The sequence below is a fragment of the Pongo abelii genome, chromosome 8 (genome assembly GCF_028885655.2).
Source record: "Pongo abelii isolate AG06213 chromosome 8, NHGRI_mPonAbe1-v2.0_pri, whole genome shotgun sequence".
Classification (NCBI taxonomy): Eukaryota; Metazoa; Chordata; class Mammalia; order Primates; family Hominidae; genus Pongo; species Pongo abelii.
Window position 1 is genome coordinate 53926328 of NC_071993.2, and position 19538 is coordinate 53945865.

General features: G+C 44.1%; 1 pseudogene; it reads left to right on the forward strand.

The window, feature by feature from the left end:
• The first annotated feature begins 311 nt into the window (after positions 1 to 311).
• LOC129048487 (uncharacterized) lies at positions 312 to 12807 on the forward strand (annotated as a pseudogene).
• Positions 12808 to 19538: the final 6731 nt, after the last annotated feature.

Genomic DNA, 19538 nt, shown 5'->3' on the forward strand with positions numbered 1-19538 from the left:
TTTACACAAGAAAAAGTTGAAAAAAAAAAACTTACTTGCCACAAACTGAGCCGCAGAAACCCCCTTCTTCCCCCACCCACCGCCCCTGCTCTCTCCCTTCGGGCTCCGCCCCAAAGCCATAGGCTGGGGGAGCAGGACCCGGTGTGCCCCGGAGAGGTGCGGCCAGCCCTCCACCAGCTCTAGGCACCAAATCTTGGTGGCAGGGAGGGCACCTCGCTGCCCGTTGCCCCAGAGCTGTTCCCTCTCAGGGGAGGACGGGCATTGGGTTCCATGGTGCCAGGGTGTTGAGAGGTGCTGAGGAATAGAACAGAATGTGTAGGGGCTTGGGGCAGGGGGTTCTGGAGCGTCAGATGAGGCAGAGCCCAGGGGAGGATGGGGGTGTTGTTAATGCCCCAACTCCTGCCAGAGCCTCAGTCCAGCCACTGAGTGGCTCTGAAAGGCCATTCCCAGAGGGCTGCGGCCCTCCCTTCTCCTTTGCCCCTGCCCCCAGAGCTACCTGACTGGCAGGGCGGCAGTACTGCAGGAGAGGAGCTTGGCCTCCGGGGGTCAGGCACGAGGGGGGCCTGGCTAGCCTGTCCTGCTGGCTCCACTGGGCGGGGAGCCCTGGACCGCCAGGTATGAGGAGGGGGTGGGCTTAGGGTCCTGTTCCAGGTCCGTCCCCCACCTAGCAAGTCCCCAGGCAGGACTTGGAAACCAGGTGTGCACCTGCAGGCTGAGGGGCTCCATGAGCAGGTGCTGCCTCGCACAGGGAGTTCAGGCACCAGCCAAGTGCCTGTGCTTCTGGGGTAGGCCTGCTTCAGTTAGGGAGCGCTGCCTCAAGGCAGATAAAGCCCCCTTGTTTGACCCGACCTGCATGGGGGCCTCTCAGGAGAGAAACTCTCGTGCGCCCCTTTCCCAGGGCGCTCTCTCTCTAGACAGCATGCCAGCCCCCAAACACAGGTGGCTTTTGGGCCCAGGTGGGTCAGCCTGCTGCCCCTGGCCCATACCCTCTCAGGCCGTTGGGATCCCTGCCCTTCAGATGTCCTAGGGTCTAGGAGTGGGCCAGTCACCCTGGGAAGAAGCCAGGGCCTTGGCAGGAGGGGCGGCCCAGGCAGGACCCAGTCCTGAGTCCTGGAGCAGGGCCAGGGAGGCGCCCGCCCCACCCCAGCCAGCTGCCTTCTCTGCTGTTTCTTCTATTTGTTCTTCTTTTCACCCACAGCCCTGTGTTCCTGTCATCCCTCCTTTCAGTAAAAGTCCTGTTCCTGTTCCCTCTGTCCCCACCCATTCCTGTTCCCCAAGAAAATAAGCTATCATTGTTGCATTTGCAATCTATGGATTAGGGGTTTAAGTATTTATTATTATTGGTTAATTATTATTAATTATGTTATATATATATGTATATATTAGAACTTGGCTAGCCAATTTTATTGAACAATTCCTGTTCAATAAAATGTTGTTTAAAGTACAGTTGAGAAAACGATGGTAGGTTTATTTCTTGAACTTTCAGAAATTCAAGCTTAAAGCATCACGTTTTTCTAATATTGTGTGGCACTTTCTGTCATTTTACTTTTTTAATCTTTATATGGAATAGCAACCATCAGCCTTCTCTTTCAGATGTGCCATTTGGGGGTGCTAAAGCTGGTGTTAAGATCAATCCCAAGAACTATACCGTAAGTATGAAAGTTACATTTGTTTTTGTTGTTGTTTTTGCTTTTTTGAGACAGTCTTGCTCTGTCGCCCAGGCTGGAGTGCAATGGTGCGATCTCGGCTCACTGCAACCTCCGCCTCCTGAGTTCAGGCGATTCTCTTTGATCCAGTAACTGGGATTACAGGTGCACGCCACCATGCCTGACTAATTTTTGTATTTTTAGTAGAGAGGGGGTTTCACCACGTTGGCCAGGCTGATCTTGAACTCCTGACCTCAGGTGATCTGCCCACCTTGGCCTCCCAGAGTGCTGGGATTACAGGCATGGGCCATCGCACCCAGCCTCAGAGTGGTATTTGTGCACACAGTGCATTTATGAAGGAGTTGAAATTACTGGGCTTCTCTGTATCCCCCATATCAGAGAGATCAATAGTCCCCATTGCTTTTCAAATGGAATGAAAAAAGTAAAGAATTAACTCACTGAGTGTTTTGTCATATAAAGGTCACCTACTTAATATCTATATCCTTTATCATTTTCTGTTTTGTTTGGTTTTGTTTTTATGAGTCTTGTTTTTTTTTTTTTTGCTTTTTGTATTATTATTTTCTTATTTAAAAGGTAATGAATATCTTCATATTATTAGACACCTATACCCATATTTAAGAATTACTGTGATCTGGCTGGGTGTGGTGGCTCACGCCTGTAATCCCAGCACTTTGGGAGGCCAAAGCAGGCAGATGACGAGGTCAGGAGATCGAGACCATCCTGGTTAACACAGTGAAACCCCGTCTCTACTAAAAATACAAAAAATTAGTCAGGCGTGTTGGCGGGCACCTGTAGTCCCAGCTACTCAGGAGACTGAGGCGGGAGAATGGAGTAAACCTGGGAGGTGGAGCTTGCAGTGAGCTGAGATCATGCCACTGCACTCCAGCCTGGGTGACAGAGTGAGACTTTGTCTCAGAAAAAAAAAAAAAAAAAAAAAAAGAATCACTGTGATCTAATTAGCCAGGCATAGTGATGCACACCTGTAATCCCAGCTACTCGGGAGGCTCAGGCATGAGAACTGCTTGAACCCAGGAGGCAGAGGTTGCAGTGAGCCAAGATTTCACGACTGTACTCCATCCAGCCTGGGCAACAGAGCAAGACTCTGTCTCAAAAAGAAAGAAAAAAAGTATTACTGTGATCTGAAGTTTTTAAGTCAGGATCTCATACTAGTGACAAATATCTTAACTAAGCCAATAAAAACCTTACTTTTTATCCTGTCAGTTCCAAGTAAATTCAAACTGGTTGTCACAATGCTTTACATAATACTAAATTATTTATATACAAACATAAACAGATATGATTTTTATTCTCTTTAAAATTCACCATTTACATGGAATATAATTATATTACAATTAATCTTAATTAAGATTTAGTATATTTTTCAGTGGGGAATTAATAGAATGGGAATTTGAGTCCTAGTTCTACTATCTTGTTTTTATAACCTACTTTTCTGATCCCTTATTTTCTCACCTTTAAAATGGCAATGCCTACTTTATGAGTTGTTCTAAGGATGAGAAGACATGAAAATGTACTATAAATAGAAAATAAGATGCTAGCTATAATCTCAAGTGATTTTTATATCATTTTTTTTTCATTTTTGTTGTTTTCTTATTTTACAGGATAATGAATTGGAAAAGATCACAAGGAGGTTCACCATGGAGCTAGCAAAGAAGGGCTTTATTGTGTAGCCACATAGAATTTAGTATAAAGTGGGAACATCTAAAAAACTCTTCTTTTTTTTTTTTTTTTTTTGGAAGAGAATCTCATTCTGTCTCCCAGACTGCGGTGCAGTGGTGCAATTTCCTCCGCCTCCCGGGTTCAAGCAATTCTCTTGTCTCAGCCTCCCAAGTAGCTGAGACTACAGGCATGTGCCACCACACCCAGCTAATTTTCGTATTTTTAGTAGAGATGGGGTTTCGCCATGTTGGTCAGGCTGGTCTTGAACTCCTGACCTCGGGTGATCCACCCATCTCAGACTCCCAAAGAGCTGGGATTACAGGCATGAGCCACTATGCTCGGCCTCCTATTATTTGTTATAGGAACTTTTGCCAAACATACAACATTTTTGAAGACACTAATCTTCGTTTGCTTGATGTCTTCGTATCTTACTATTATCTGTTTTTATATGTTCTTTCTTTGTGTGCGATCTGAATATTCATTTCTATGATATGTAAATATTTGTCATTTACCCTTTAATTTTCAGGCAGTTTAAACCTTTCTCTCTATATATTTTTTTTTATCTAGAAGGCTTCTAATTTGTTAGAATAGAATATACATAATTATTTAATAAAATGCTTGCCCTATCAGTATAGTTAATAGAATGTTAATAGTTACCTAATAATAGAATACTTGCCCTATCAGTATCAGTATAGTTAAACAAAATAAGGTCTACTTAAATAGGAAATAAAGTGTATTTTTCTCTACTTTCTTTCTCAGCATTTACCCCACCATGGACAAGTGCCTATGAAATTAAACTACAAAGTCTGGGCATGGTGGCTGGTGCTTGTAATCCCAGCATTTTTGGAGGTTTTGGAGGCTGAGGTGGGAGGATCACTTGAGCCTGGAAGTTCAAGACCACCCTGGGCAATATAGCAAGACCCCGTCTCTACAAAAAATGAAAACATTATCCAAGGGTGATGGTACATGCCTGTGGTCCCAACTACTAAGATGGGAGGCTCCCTTAAGCCTGGGAGGTTGAGGCTGCCATGAGCTGTGATCGTGCCACTGCACTCTGGCCTAAGTGACAAAACAAGACAAAACAAGATGGGATCTCAAGAAGAAAGAGAAAAGAAATAAAGCTATTCAGATTCATTTTTAGGAAAAAAGGTCATGAAATTAATGTCATGAAATAACCTAATATAGAAATACAGTAAGTATAGGTAACTCTAAAACTTGACTAGATTTGGCCTATCTTTCATAATAAAGGGCATTTGGGCCTTTGACTTGCCACATACCCAGCGCTACTGTGAACTTGTGCGTCATTACACGGAGCCTGTTAACATGGGTTAACTATCTCACTCACACTTTTATAGAAGTGCCTACTGATTCTGAGATATGGTGAATTGAAGTCATGTTCAGCCTGTTAATAGCCTTCACAATTTTCAAAAGGTCTTTCCTCTTCGCCTAAATCTCAAACACATTTTATAGTCTTGAATGGTTTCAGACTTTATTGAGTCATATTTATCGCCCATATCTGCAATATCTCCAGCTAAATTTTATCAGTCTTGACAAGTACCTAATAATTCCAAAGGTCAAAAAGTGATTCATTGGAATACTGAAAGAAAACACAGCTTAAACTCTAGTAACTTGATTTATTTGCCTAATTCGCAAAAGCCTCATTGACCCAGGATGCAGCTAAATTGACATCTTGGCCCAGACAGCTTTGAAGCCTAGGAGGTAGGCAAAGGGAGTTTTTTCTCTCACTCCTCAGCAAACCTTCAAATTTGATGTTATTTATCTGTTATTTCCTGACTGCTCTTTCCACAGAGAGTGTCAGATTGAGGGTCAGACCTGAGACTGAACCCTGATCCTGTCACATGTGTGTTTAGCATCAGCTTGTAAATTTCTGCAAAGCAAAGAAAAAGAGGCTGGGATTTTGATAGGAATTGCATTGAATCTGTACACCAATTTGTGGAGTATTGCCATCTTCCTCATCCTCCCCAAAAGGGTTTTGCCCTTTCACCCAGGCTGGAGTACCAGGCAGCAGTCACTGCAACCTTGACCTCCTGGGCTCAAGCAATCCTCTCACCTCACCCTCCCAAGTAGCTAGAACCACAGGCGTGCACAACTGCGCCTGGCTAACTTTTTAATTTTTTGTAGAGGCAAGGTCTCATCACGTATCCCAGACTGGTCTCGAACTCCTGGAATCAAGCAATCTTCCCACCTGAGCTTCCCCAAATGCTGGGATTATGGGCATGAGCCACTCCACCTGACCAGTATTGCCATCTTAACCATATTAAGCCTTCCAATGCTGAATATGAGATGTCTTTCCATTTATTTAGGTCTCTGATTTCTTTCAATGATGTTTTGTAGTTCTCATTGTAGAAGTCTTACAACTAAGTATTTTATTCCTTTTAATGCTATTGTAAGTGACATTGATCTATGGTTTTCTTATGATGTCTTTGTCTAGTCTTTGTATCCAGACAATTCTAGCCTCATGGAATGAGTCGAGGAGTATTCCTTCCTCTTCTGTTTTTGGAAAAGCTTTTGAAAGGTCGATGTTCATTCTCTTGTGTGACTGTAAATATCACCTATGTAAAGTTCTGCAGGACCCTGATGTCTCCACCCTTCTCATCCCCTTATATCTCTGTATACCAAAATTACCCTTTCATCTCCTACTTTATAGTCACATGCTGTTAGAAAAGTTGCTTTTTTAAAAAAGATGAACTTCTGCCTCAGACCGTGTTCTCTATATAAGAATTTACCTGTTAGGCCAGTCACGGTAGCTCATGTCTGTAATCCTAGCACTTTGGGAGGCCGAGGCAGGCAAATCACCTAAAGTCAGGAGTTCAAGACCAGCCTGGCCAACATGGTGAAACCCCATCTCCACTAAAAATAGAAAAAATTAGCCAGGTGTGGTAGTGGGCACCTGTAATCCCAGCTACTCAGGAGGCTAAGGGAGGAGAATTGCTTGAACCTGGAAGGTGGAGGTTGCAGTGAGCTGACATCACGCCATTGTACTCCAGCCTGGGCAACAAGAGTGAAACTCCGTCTCAAAAAAATAAAAATTAAAAAGAAAGAAGAACGTATCAGTTATCCAGGAACTACTTGTAATCTGTGCATCCCTATACATTAGTTTTGTATGGAGCAGAAAACTAATAAGCGTAATAATTGTTACCTTGTGATTTTGTTTTGGGTGGGTGAAGCTGTTTCATGTTTAGCATGTATAGACTGTTTTTGAGAAGGATTTTATCATTAAATGTTTGTGATTTACAAACTGTGTGCTTCAGACTTGCCACTTGCCAGAGCCCTTCTCCAACTGGAATTGTTTTTTGTTTTTTGTTTTTGAGACAGTCTCACTCTGTCGCGAGGCTGGAGCACTGTGGCGTGATCTTGGCTCACTGCAACATCTGCCTCCAAGGTTCAAGCAATTCTCCTGCCTCAGCCTCCCGAATACCTGGCACTACAGGCGCGTGCCATCATGCCCAGCTAATTTTTGTATTTTTAGTCTACAACGGGGTTTCACCTCGTTGGCCAGGATGGTCTCGATCTCTAGACCTCGTTATCTGCCCTCCTTGGCCTCCCAAAGTGCTGAGATTACAGGCGTGAGCCACTGCTCCCAGCCAGCTTTTTTGTTTTTTAAATATATTGTTTGATCAAGATGGGATCTCACTATGTTGCCCAGGCTTGTATCAAATTCCTGGGCTCAAGCCATCCTCCTGCCTCAGCCTCCCAAATTGCTCGCATTACAGGTGTAAGCCACTGCCCCAGCCTAGTTGGAATTGTTGTTTGAGGTAACAAGCTTACTTAATCCTAAAGCAAGCATAATACTTTCGTAGATGCCTCTAGAAAGATTCAGGACCAATTTGTCATTTGTACATTGGGAGAAAAGGAGTGGTTAAACAAAGTTGTACTGACCTCCAGCAGAGGTATGTCACTAAAGGAATGGAAAGTGAGCAAATAGGAGCTGGAGAGCGCCAGAGAGCCCTTTTGTCAGTGGATGAGGCTAGAATATGGCATTAATCTTTCCAAGTGCTGTGTGGGGTTAGACTTCTCATGAAGTCTAACCAAGGATAGGTTTGGATAGGTTAGACTTCATGAGATTTTTTTTTTTAAGTTTTTTGTTGTCGTTGTTGACTTCATGAGATTTTTAAGGTGACTAAGGGAAGGGCGCTAAGACATAGAGTTACAGATTAGTTGGGAGGTGGAGAGGGATGGAGTATAAAAAGCAATCCTTGAACATTTCAAAGTTGTCTTATACCAGCCCTGTATCCAATATATCACAACTTGTTCAAAGAAGTTGATTATCTAGGCCTTGGGCCCGTGAGTTAAAGAAAAACATTACAATATACCGATTCTGTCAACTAAAAAGTAAAATTTATAGGAAGAATTGGGTACAGTCCTTAGAAAAAACTTTATTTTATGGGGGGACATAATAGTTTAATAGTTTAACTTTTTTTTTTTTTTTTTTTTTGAGAGATGGAGTCTTGCTTTGTTGCCGACTGGAGTGCACTGGCGCAATCTCAGCTCACTGCAACCTCCGCCTCCAGGGTTCAAGTGATTCTCCTGCCTCAGCCTCCTGAGTAGCTGGGATTACAGGCACTTGCCACCACACCCGGTTAATTTTTGTATTTTTAGTAGAGACAGGGTTTCACCATATTGGTCAGGCTGGTCTCGAACTCCTGACCTTGTGATCCACTCTCAGCCTCCTAAAGTGCTGGGATTACAGGTGTGAGCCACAGCATCCAGCCTAATAGTTTAACCATTTTTAAAGTTGTGTTTTTCTTTTTGTAAAGATGAGTTTGTATTATACAGTTGAAATAATATAGAAAGTTATAAACAATATATATATGGTGGGGAGAGGGAATGGGGAAGAGAAAGAAAATTGTAAGTGGGAACATGTTATACATGTTGTATGAAACCTGCCTTTTTCCATATGTATTTTGGTGATAATTCCAAGTAATTTACATGGATATAAGTTATCCTTTTTAATGGCTGTTTAGTACTTTGCATAGGTATACCATAGTTCATTTAATTGACATACAAGATAATAAGATCATTTTTATTTTTACTGTGTTTGAGAGGAGTATTTCTGCACCTTTACAGATTTGAGTGAGCATCACTTAACATATTTTTATCAGAGATCTTACTGTAGCCATCAGTAGTAGTGCTGTCAGTGATTTCTATTATTCCCTGTAAGCTAATTTGTTAGCCCAAAACTTCAATTTGCTATGATCTGAGGAACTGAAACCTAAGGCCTAAAATTTTATATGTGCTAAGTGTCGAATAATAGGTCAAAGCCACATTCTTCCACAAGTAAAGATAACATGGGGCTTAACACAATTGCTTTAGCAATGTGATTTTCTCCCCTTTTTCTCTACTTGGTAAGGAGGGCTTATACCCCCACTAAGCAGGCACATGCCTGTAATCCCAGCTACTCAGGAGGCTGAGGCAGGAGAATCACTTGAACCCGAGAGGCAGAGGTTGCATTGAGCTGAGATTGTGCCATTGCACTCCAGCCTGGGCAACAAGAGTGAAACTCAAAAAAAAAAAAAAAGAAAGAAAGAAAGAAGGAAGGAAGGAAAGAAAGAGAGAGAAAGAAAGAAAACTACATCTGTGGATATTGTACAAAAGATTGTTTTAGGATTTTTAAATTTTTTTAACATAACTTTTATTGACTTGTATTTGTATTTTTATCAAACATACTTCATTTAGTTATTTATTTATTTTGAGATGAAATCTCACTCTGTCACCCAGGCTGGATGCAGTAGTGGGATCTTGGCTCACTGCAACTTCCACCTTCCAGGTTCAAGCAATTCTCCTGCCTCAGCCTCCCATGTAACTGGGATTACAAGCATGCGCCACCACGCCCAACTAATTGTTTTATTATTAGTAGAGACAGAATTTCACTATGTTGGCCAGGCTGGTCTCGAACTCCTGACCTCAGGTGATCTACCTGCCTCAGCCTCCCAAAGTGTTAGTATTATAGGCATGAGCCACCGCACCCAGCCTCAGACATACTTTAGACAATTTTTCACCTCAGCACTATTGACATTTTAGGCTATGTAATTCTTTGTTATGGGGGCTCTCTCTGCCTTGTAGGATGTTTAGTAATATCCCTGGCCTCTACACATTAGATGTCAGGAAGACACCTCAGTTATAAAAATGACAAATATATTCAGATTGCTAAATGTCCCCTGTGGAGAAAACTCACCGCTTGTTGTGAACCGTGATCCAGACAGCCAAATAGTGATACAAGGTTTATTGTTCACAATAGCTCGTCCCCTCCAATCCAGACACCTGCCTCACCATATTCCACTCCCCAGAGGCAACTATTTTCAACAATCTTAAATGTTTCATTTTTATTCTCTTTAAAGCCTTTGCTCATTTTTAAATTGGGTTTTGTCCACATTATTGAGTGGTAAGGGTTCTTTATATATTCCACAGCCAGTTGTGGGGGTACAGGCCTATGGTCCCAGCTACTCAGAAGGCTGAGGCAGGAGGATCACTTGAGCCCAGAAGTTCAACACTAGTCTAGGCAACATAGCATGACCCTGTCTCTAAATGAATTTTTGAAATATATATATTCTAGATAATTGACCTTTATCATGTATATAATTTGCAAATATTTCTTCTCAATCTATTAGTTGTCTTTGCACTTTCTTGATAGTCTCCTTTTTAATCTTGAGAAAGCGTAATTTATTTTTCCTCTGGTTGGTGTGCTTTAGGTTGTATGTAAGAAACCATTGCCTAATCCATAGTCATGCAGATATACCCCTTTTTCTTTTTTTCTTTTTTTTTTTGAGATGATCTCGCTCTGTTGTCCAGATAGGAGTGCAGTGGTGTGATCTCACGGCTCATGGCTAACTGCAGCGTCTACCTCATAGGCTCCTAGGCTCAAGCAATCCTCCCCCTTCAGCCTCCCAAGTAGCTGGGACTATAGCACCAGCTATAGTCAGCCTCCCAGGTAGCTGGGAATATAGCACCAGGACTATAGCACATACCACCACTAAGTACAGTTATTTCTGTATTTTTTGGAGAGACAAGATTTCACCATGTTGCCCAGGCCAGTCTTGAACTCCCAGGCTCAAACAATCCTCCCACCTCGGCCTCCCAAAATGCAGGAGTACAGGTATGAGCCACTGTGCCTGGCCTAGAAAGATTTTGTTAAGAAGTAGTGACCAAAAATATCCCACATTTGATGGGAGCTGTGAATCTACACATTCAAGATGCTCAACAAATTCAAAGCAGGATAAACTCAAAGAGATCCACACTGAGACACATTATAATCAAATTGTAGAAAGCTAAAGACAGAAAAGCAGCAAGAGATAAGTGATTCATCCTGTACAAGGGATCTTCAGTAAGATTAACAGTTGCTTATCACAAATCATGGAGTACAGAAGAGAGTGGTGGTGTGCTGGGCATGGTGGCGTGTACCTGTAGTCCCAGCTGACTGAGGCTGAGTCAGGAGAATCGCTTGAGTCCAGGAGGTGGAAGTTGCAGTGAGCCGAGATGGCGCCATTGCACTCCAGCTTGGGCAACAGAGCAGGACTCCATCTCAAAAAAAAAAAAAAAAAAAAAAAAAAAAACAGTGTTGGGGAAGCTCAGCATGGTGGCTCATGCCTGTAATTTCAGCACTTTTGGAGACTAAAGTGGGATTACCTGAGGCCAGGAGTCCACAACCAGCCTGGGCGACATAAGGAGACCCCATCTCTGGAAAATAAAAATAATTAGCCAGACAGGGTGGCTCAGGCCTGTGGTCCTAGCTACTCAGGAGGCTGAGACAGGAGGATTGCTTGCAGCCAGCAGTTTAAGACTAGCCTGGACAACATAGTGAGATCCCATCTCTACAAAATATAAATTTAAAAAATTAGCTGGGCACGGTGGTGTGCATCTGTAGTTCCAACTACTCATGAGGCTGAGACAGGAGGATGGTTTGAGACCAGAAGTTGGAGGTTACAGTGAGCTATGATCACACCACTGCACTCCAGCCTGGTTGACACAGCAAGAACCTGTCACTAACAAAATAATAAATGAATAAAAATATAAGAATGCTTGGACTGGTCTGGGAGTGGTGGCTCATGCCTGTAATCCCAGCACTTTGGGAGGCCGAGGCGGGTGGATCACCTGAGGTTGGGAGTTTGAGACCAGCCTGGCCAACATGGAAAAACCCTGTCTCTACTAAAAAATACAAAATTAGCCAGGCATGGTGGCACATGCCTGTAATCCCAGCTACTCGGGAGGCTGAGGCAGGAGAATCGCTTGAACCTGGGAGGCAGAGGTTGGAGTAAGCTGAAATCCCACCCGATTGCACTCCAGCCTGGGCAAAAAGAACGAAACTCCATCCCAAAAAAAAAAAAAAAAAAAAAAAAGAATGCTTGGCTGGGCGCAGTGGCTCATGCCTGTAATCCCAGCACTTTGGGAGGCCGAGGCAGGCGGATCACCTGAGGTCAGCAGTTCGAGACCAGTCTGGCCAATATGGTGAAGCCCCATCTCTACTAAAAATACAAAAATTAGCTGTGTGTGATGGCACACACCTGTAATCCCAGCTACTTGGGAGGCTCACCCAGGAGAATCACTTGAACCCAGAAGGCAGAGATTGCAGTGAGTGGAGATTGCACCACTGCACTCCAGCCTGGGCAACAGAGCAAGACTCGGGCTAAAAAAAAAAGCTGAAGTGATCCAAAAATTATAGCATTCTTCTACCACCATGGGGGTGAGTATATAATAAAAAGTGTCAGTTATTCGAGCATGTAAGAAACTTGGAAGTCATCACTCCCATCCTTACAAGAAAAATGCTGTACAAACAGACTATCAACAAGTCATTTTAGATCCATTGGAGGACTGAGGTCACAGAAAAACTGCTGCCTCCACCCTAAATCCCCACTAAATTAGAGAGATGGGAAAATGTAAAGAATTGTAGCTTAGTGGAGCAAAAGCCCAGGAGCCCCCATAGGAGTTAGTAATGGAGGGGCTTCCCTGTCTCTCCAGACCCGAGCTCCCAGCACCCCTCAGGACAGAGCCTGCCCAGCTCTGCCCATGTCACTTCACTGACCCCTGCCCCTGCCAGGCTTCTCCCACACCCGCAGGGCCAGCTCCCAATGTGCTGAGAGAGTGGGGACCCAGAACCAGATGAACACATCAGGGGAAACCAAATCCATTCTCTCTTGGGGTGCTGAGCCTCCCAGTGACAGAAGATCCAGGAGATGCGAGTGGGAGGTCGCCCTAACAGGATCTAACATCATGCTCCAGATTGCTGAAGGGACACAGATCGGTGCCTCCTCTCCTTGACTCTACCCTCCTCACTCCTTAGCACCAGGCCTGGCTGTACATCCTTGCCGAGGTGCAACTAAGACCTTCGCCTGCAGCTCAGGGGTGCCCCAGACAGGAGCACAAGAGGAGGGTCATCCCCACCCACAACCCAGGCCAGAGTGAATCTGGCTGCCCAGGCTCTGTGTCTGGCTTCTGCCCCAGGACCTGAGCCCGTGTAAACTCAGGCTTCTTTGACCTGCCCTCCCCAGGCCCAGGTTCTAAAGGTGTGCTCCCCACCACTTCCTTGTTGCTCCTCCACTTTGTCCCTAGAATTACAGCCCAGCTCTAGGTGGGACTGTGAAGCTCTGCCCAATGCCTTCCATGAGAAATCAGATTCAGGCCCTTGTGCCTGAAGACTCCTTGTGAAGACTAGATGACACCTTCTCCAAGAGCAGCTAAGGAGTCACCTTGGGCTCCTCAGGCTGAGTATACATTTTCTGTATGGAACTTCAGAAAGAAATGGTCAACATTCATTCCTCACTTCACCAGAGAAAAAAGAAAATGTCACATGCCTTTGATTCCCTCTTTTTACCAAGACTCCACTGAGATAAAACTCCTAACACAGAAAGCAACACATATTCCCAACACTGGGTACCTGCTGGAGGTCCTGTCTTAGCCCCGAAGCCTCAGGTTTCCATGGGGACAGGTTGGTTGAGAACTGGTGGCCTAGCTCTCAGCCTGACACCCAACAGTATCCCCACCCAGGGGACAGATGGTAGTGCAGGCACAGGTTCTGCAGGCTTTCATCTCGTGGAACGTATGTTAGAGTGTGTCCTCATCACTTGCCATGCCCCAGAGGAATCAGCAGGGACATCAGGACTGAGAGAAGACATGGCACATCTGACCTCCTGTCCTGGAAACCCCATATCTTTCTGACTGTGCCGATCACACGGACAATATCTAGGAAAGTTCTGCTCTGCACAGTGTTCTGTCTACCAGGCCCACCCATCTGAGGACCCAGAGGCTAGGAACACAGATACTGAAGGAGCAACCACCTGCCTAAGGTGCAGGTATCCCTGCATCCATCTGTGGGAGGAAGAGCCAGAAACCACCATTTGTAAGGATTCTTTGGCCCAAAGAATGAACCAACTATTTAGGAGTAACACAGTGATGCAGAATGACCAGGGAGGGTCATTCTCAACCACGCTCCCTGGTCATTCTGCATCACTACAATACACATAGAATCCCCAGTATACACACCCATTAAAGCCTCAATATTCTTGCTTCATACAAACATCTGCTTACAGATCCTGAACACACACACACACACCAGTGGTTTGTTGCTAACTGCTTAATAAAATGCTCTCCAGGGGGAAATAGGAAAGCCTAGAATTGTGATGCTTATGTGGTATAAATATCTCAGCATGACTAATTTTAAACTACCAACCTAATGCCACTGAACACAGAGCTGAGAAGAGATGTGCCATGCCCAGTGGCTACCCCAAGCTAGCACAAGCCAGCTCCAGCACAGCCACATCCTTTCATAGGAATACGTGTACACAATCTACCTGCACCCTGAGTAGGACCCTCAACTCTCACCCCAAATATAAAAACAAAACCAAACTACATACCTCCAGAACACAACCTCCTCATGTATCCTGAACATATACACACAACTGAGATAGGATAGGGTGGTCATAGCCTCCATTAAAGGAGAACAAACTTGCTAAACAGATGAAGAGAACAAACCGTCCAACAGTGCACAAGGAGGTCCTGCAGTAAGGAAGTGGAAAAGAAGAAGGGAAAATCCCCAAATTCGCACAAGTGTGAAAACCCATGATTAGTGTCCCTGGGTTGACCAGTGCTCATTATAACAGTGAAAAACACACCCTTGGGTAGAGATTTAAGATGTTAACCAGGTATTCACGTGATATAGGCACTAGCATGTGCAGCAATAGCGCATGCGTGTCCAGAGAACAGCCCAGAGTGTGCTTAACGGTGACACCCCTTCCCACCCCCTCATGAATAGTCATGTAAGGCTTCCATAAAGGAGGTTTCCCCAGTGTCAGTCAATGCTGTCTCATCTTTGAGCAGCCCACTCTGATCGGCTGTTAGAGTGTACATTCGCTTTGCAATGACCTCTCTTGCTTACTTTTATGTTGGACTCACTCTCAAAGTAAGACTTCTTTTGTGCAGCAAAGTTAAGAACCTGAACCAGCCCACCAGCAACACAACTGCTACCTGTACCCTAAATACACAGATGGCCTGCCCAATTACTACTTAAATTTGCAGACAAAACTCTACCCACCCCAAATGCTCACATCACTGCTAAAACCATATATGTACATATATATGTGCCCAAATAAAAACATGTACAATGAACACAGTACCCATATATACCCATATATACTGTGAACCCTGAAAGGGCTAATCCTTCCAGATGGATCATGAGTGTCTGACTGGGCCTAAACTCAAAATGGAGCCAAGCGGCCATTTACTGACTGCAGGTCTCACACATGTACCCTGCTTCCTGCAAAAACCACATACTTGTGTCACTTTGGAACTTTCACAGCTGTCTGTTCCTGTTTATGCCACCTGAATCAAGGGGTACCATTTTGTCTTATGGACTTAAGAAATAGATTGTGACTTGCATCAGCCAATCAGAAATAAACAAGCTTGTATCCCTCATTTGCAGAGTGAACCAGATTGGGAATCTGAGGATTAACTTTCTCTATAAAAGATAATACCTCTCTTTGTTCTTTCAGAGTGTACCTTTGTTTTGCACTGAAGGCTGGGACTCCTTGATTTGCAAACAGCTCACTGGAATCAAATTTCTATTTTTTTCTTTTGTTGTTTTTTTAAGAAAATCCTTTCAGTAGATTTGTTAACAGTACATAATGAAAATCCCATAGGCATAGGCTCAAAAAAAAAATCACAAGGTATACAACACTTGTGTCATGCATCACCCAGAAAAAGAATCACATACAATCCCACAGCTCTAAAATACAAGAATCCATGATTCTTGAATGCAAACACAACCTACACAGCCTCTCTGTTTCCAAATACTTTCACTGAACCTCCCACATCTCCCAGAATACAAAATACAGAAGCCACATAAACTCAAATACACACAGAACCAGAAACTATTTTTATCAAATACATGTAACTCCACCTCACAAACTCTGAGAACACACATATGAGTGGCAACACCAAATTCTGCGAGTATTACATTTCACAACAGACACAGAGGACCACTAAGTCTTAATATACCCAAAACCCCTCAATATACACACTCACAAACTACCCATGAATACACACCCCACCCTCCCAGATAAAACTCATACAATACAAAAAAAAAAACACACACACAGAAACACCAATAATGCTGTAATATACGTACACAACTTCCATATACCCATGGGCACATACACACTCATGTAAATATCCCCAATCCCTGAGTGTATAAATCCCCCGAAACACTATCCAATCAATATGCTGCATCTCCGGAATACAACCTCTTCACCTCATCCCCTAAACATGCCCAAACACATGTACGAACCTCCTAGCATTCTCCAAAGAAATACACTTTAAATACTAACAATCCCATATTCTATAAATGGACTAAGATAATTCATCTATCTGCTGATAAATATACACACAAACCAGTATACACACCCGAGACGCATGGAAATATCTCCAGCATATCATTTATAAATACCCATAAAAACACTTCCCAATCCCAAATTATCCCAATCTAGTATGAACCAGCTCCCACATTGCCAAGTACTAACCAATAACCATATCACATACCTCTAATACATATAAATTCAACTCTCTCACTCTCCTGTATAAAAAGAGAACCCCATCTCTCTATCAGACACACACATACTAAATTCCCAGAATATATAAGCCTAATAACCACTTACTGAAAAATACAAGCACATAGCTCCACAAAACATTCATCTAAATTGCCACGCCCTTGAACACACACACAAACTCAATACTCATGTAGTTCTCTACATGCCCTAAATATACCCGTGATTAACTAACACGCCACAAATATGCAAACATGCCACCTCATATCCCCAATTACACATAGAGTTCCACAATACTGCCCGGCCCAGTTATGACCTTCTTTAATCTGCAATCTCCACACAGACACCACCAACCCACACATGTGAATACATATTAGATTCTCACCAATTAAATACATATCAAATTCCAAACTAAGAGTTCATATAAACGCATTTTCACACACACAAAACCATCCCCACAAATCTCACACCCTCCAAAATCCAAAATAAATCTTCCTGACATTCTCAAGTACACACTAACCCGACCACCCAAGATACACACGTGTGTGCAGCAAATTTTAGATACATGTGTAGCCTACAATTTACAAATAATATACCACTACTTTTTATTTGTAAATTCCACGTAAGTAAGCGATTCTCATAGAAGCTTTTCTTGACTTTGGCCACTCTTGCATCCACAATCAACTTGTGCTACCAAGTGAACAGACTACGACTAAAAGCCTGTTCTTCCACTTTGCAGCTGCTCATATCAGTGACAAATGAGCATATTAGAACATGCATGCTGGCTGATCATTCTGATCAAGTCAACAAGCTTCACAACTTACTCAGTGAGGTCGTCCGTGAGAACTTCACTGTTTTACGACGACAGGAGCTACTTCTTTGCTGAACTGCATTGCGGTTTCAACTGCTGAGGTTTTCCTCAAGCTTTTGCATTGTTTGGAATGTGAAAGGCATGGCCAAGACACATTTTGGGGTTCCCACTGCATTGCTACACCTCCCCCCTCACTTCAGGGCCAGGTGAGCAAGGGAAAGGAGCGCAGCCTGAGCGTCCTGCAGGGCCCCGCTAGGAAAGCTATGAACGCTCTCGCCTTGAGCGCAGCCACAGGCCTGCTCTGGCCACAATGTGGGGTCGCCCCACAGACACTGGTGACCAGTGGGAGCATGACCAGGAGGCGACTACCTTCTAAACACACTTGGCTTTATCTTTAGTTAACACCAAGAGGGACGCCATGAGAGCGAAGGCCTTTGGGTAACTGCCCTTTGCTCTCACGCTGCAGGTCTCCCTGCCATGAACCGCCGCAACCGGTGCTGGGAGAGGTTGAGGGCCACCGGCCCGGCGCTGGAACCTCGCTGCCTCAAGGCTCATGCGCAGGTGCACAGAGCTGGCCTGGAGCCCGCCCTGGGAGAGCTCCGCTGGAGAGGGGAAAATGGAGGGAGGCAGCACCTGGGTGCTTCCTGGGGCCAGACAATGCCCCCTCATTGGAACCTCCATGACCGTGCCTCTGAGAAACCAGCGCATCGGCAACGACCACTCCTAATTTTCGGTAATACAAACCTGCAGTCCATGCACTTAGGTAACACCCTTGCTGAAAGGTTTACCTTTGGAGGGTTTATCCTAAAGCAAAGTATCCTCGAATTGAATGTCCTGCATTCCCTTTGGACGGCATTTATTTCATTCCTGCTCATGCGTTTCAAAAAATAGTATGCCCTATTTTCCTACTCAGTCTGGAGGTTCCATTAAAGAACATTTCTGGCAAAGAATTTTAGTCCTGAAAACACACTCCAAAATATACTTTCTTCTGACTCCATTCCCAGAGTTTTTCCTACCACATTCAAATTATTTCTAGAAATGTTTTGGTTGTAGCCTTGATCAATTTCAGTCGATAAAGCAGCAGGTAGTAAGGGAACAATTCCAGGTCCCCCACCCCTGACTCTGCAACACAGTGCAGCATTCCAGTTGGCAATGAAAAGCTAGTAGAGAAGCAACTCACTGACTTGAGTTTGTAATAGCTTCAGAAGAAGGTTTAATGGTCACATCCTTTCTGCTTATTTGCAGGATTCCTATCGTCTGTCTCCACGTGATAGCACTGAAGAGCCTTCACCTCTATGCAGGCCCAGGGCCTCAAGTGCAGAGACTGAGAGCTCTGCAGGACACAGCATGGAGCTGCCATTCCTCTACTGTTCCGTGATTGGGTGGAAGAGCATGTGTCCTCTGAACAGGGGATCCAAGCCCTGAGATGTTCTTTCTCAGCAGTCAGTGCGGCCCAGGAGTTTCTGTGGGGATGCTCAGAGAGCAGGGGCTGGAGGACTTTTAGCCACCACCTCCCATGGCCAGTCTTCACAAATTACCTTTGGTTAATTTGATTGTCTCTCCTCCTGGGGTCTAGGACTTCAAATATGTACAGAAGCAATTGCAGAATTAAGACAAGACACTGTTCCACAGTATAGTTTTTGTATCACTGGCTCATTCAAATCCTATATCAAAAAAGACTCATTCAAATCCTATATCAAAGCCATGTGTGAGAATCTTGAGAAAGCATCGGTTGACTGACTTGACAAGGGAGGAAGCTACCAAGAATTCTGCCCTTCTTCAGTATCTGAGTATGATATTTTGCTTCAACATCCCTCTTAGATGAAGTTATTGATTGAAAATCATTTAAGTTTGCCCCGTGATAAAAGATCAAGTCCTCAGAAAGATCTCCAAAGTGTTTATGGTTTGTTTGGTTTTGTTTTGTTTTGGTAAGTTTACCATGATTTTGCTTGAATTGCTCTCCGTTGATCTTCTCAGCTAAGATCGAGGTAGAGTTGCACAGCAGAAGAGGGCTGCATGTAAGTACGCAGTTCTGTCTCAGAGGACAAAAGGCCTGGGAGCACCCAGACAGGCAGTCACTGCATGGAGGTCACTCCCCTCCCAGTGGCCACTGTGGAGGCATTTCATAGAAATGCTTGCTGGACCGTTCAGGTTTAGAGTTGGGACAAAACCAAGAACTCATGGGGATATTAGACAGGAGTTAGGAAATGACCTTCTCACACAACTGGGGCAAGGAGGGGAGAACCCTGGGCTTGAGACTTGCAATCCACCACCTGCCCCTGCAGTGTGGCCCCTGTTACATTTTTCTGCAACTCTGCCCTCTTGAGTCCAAAT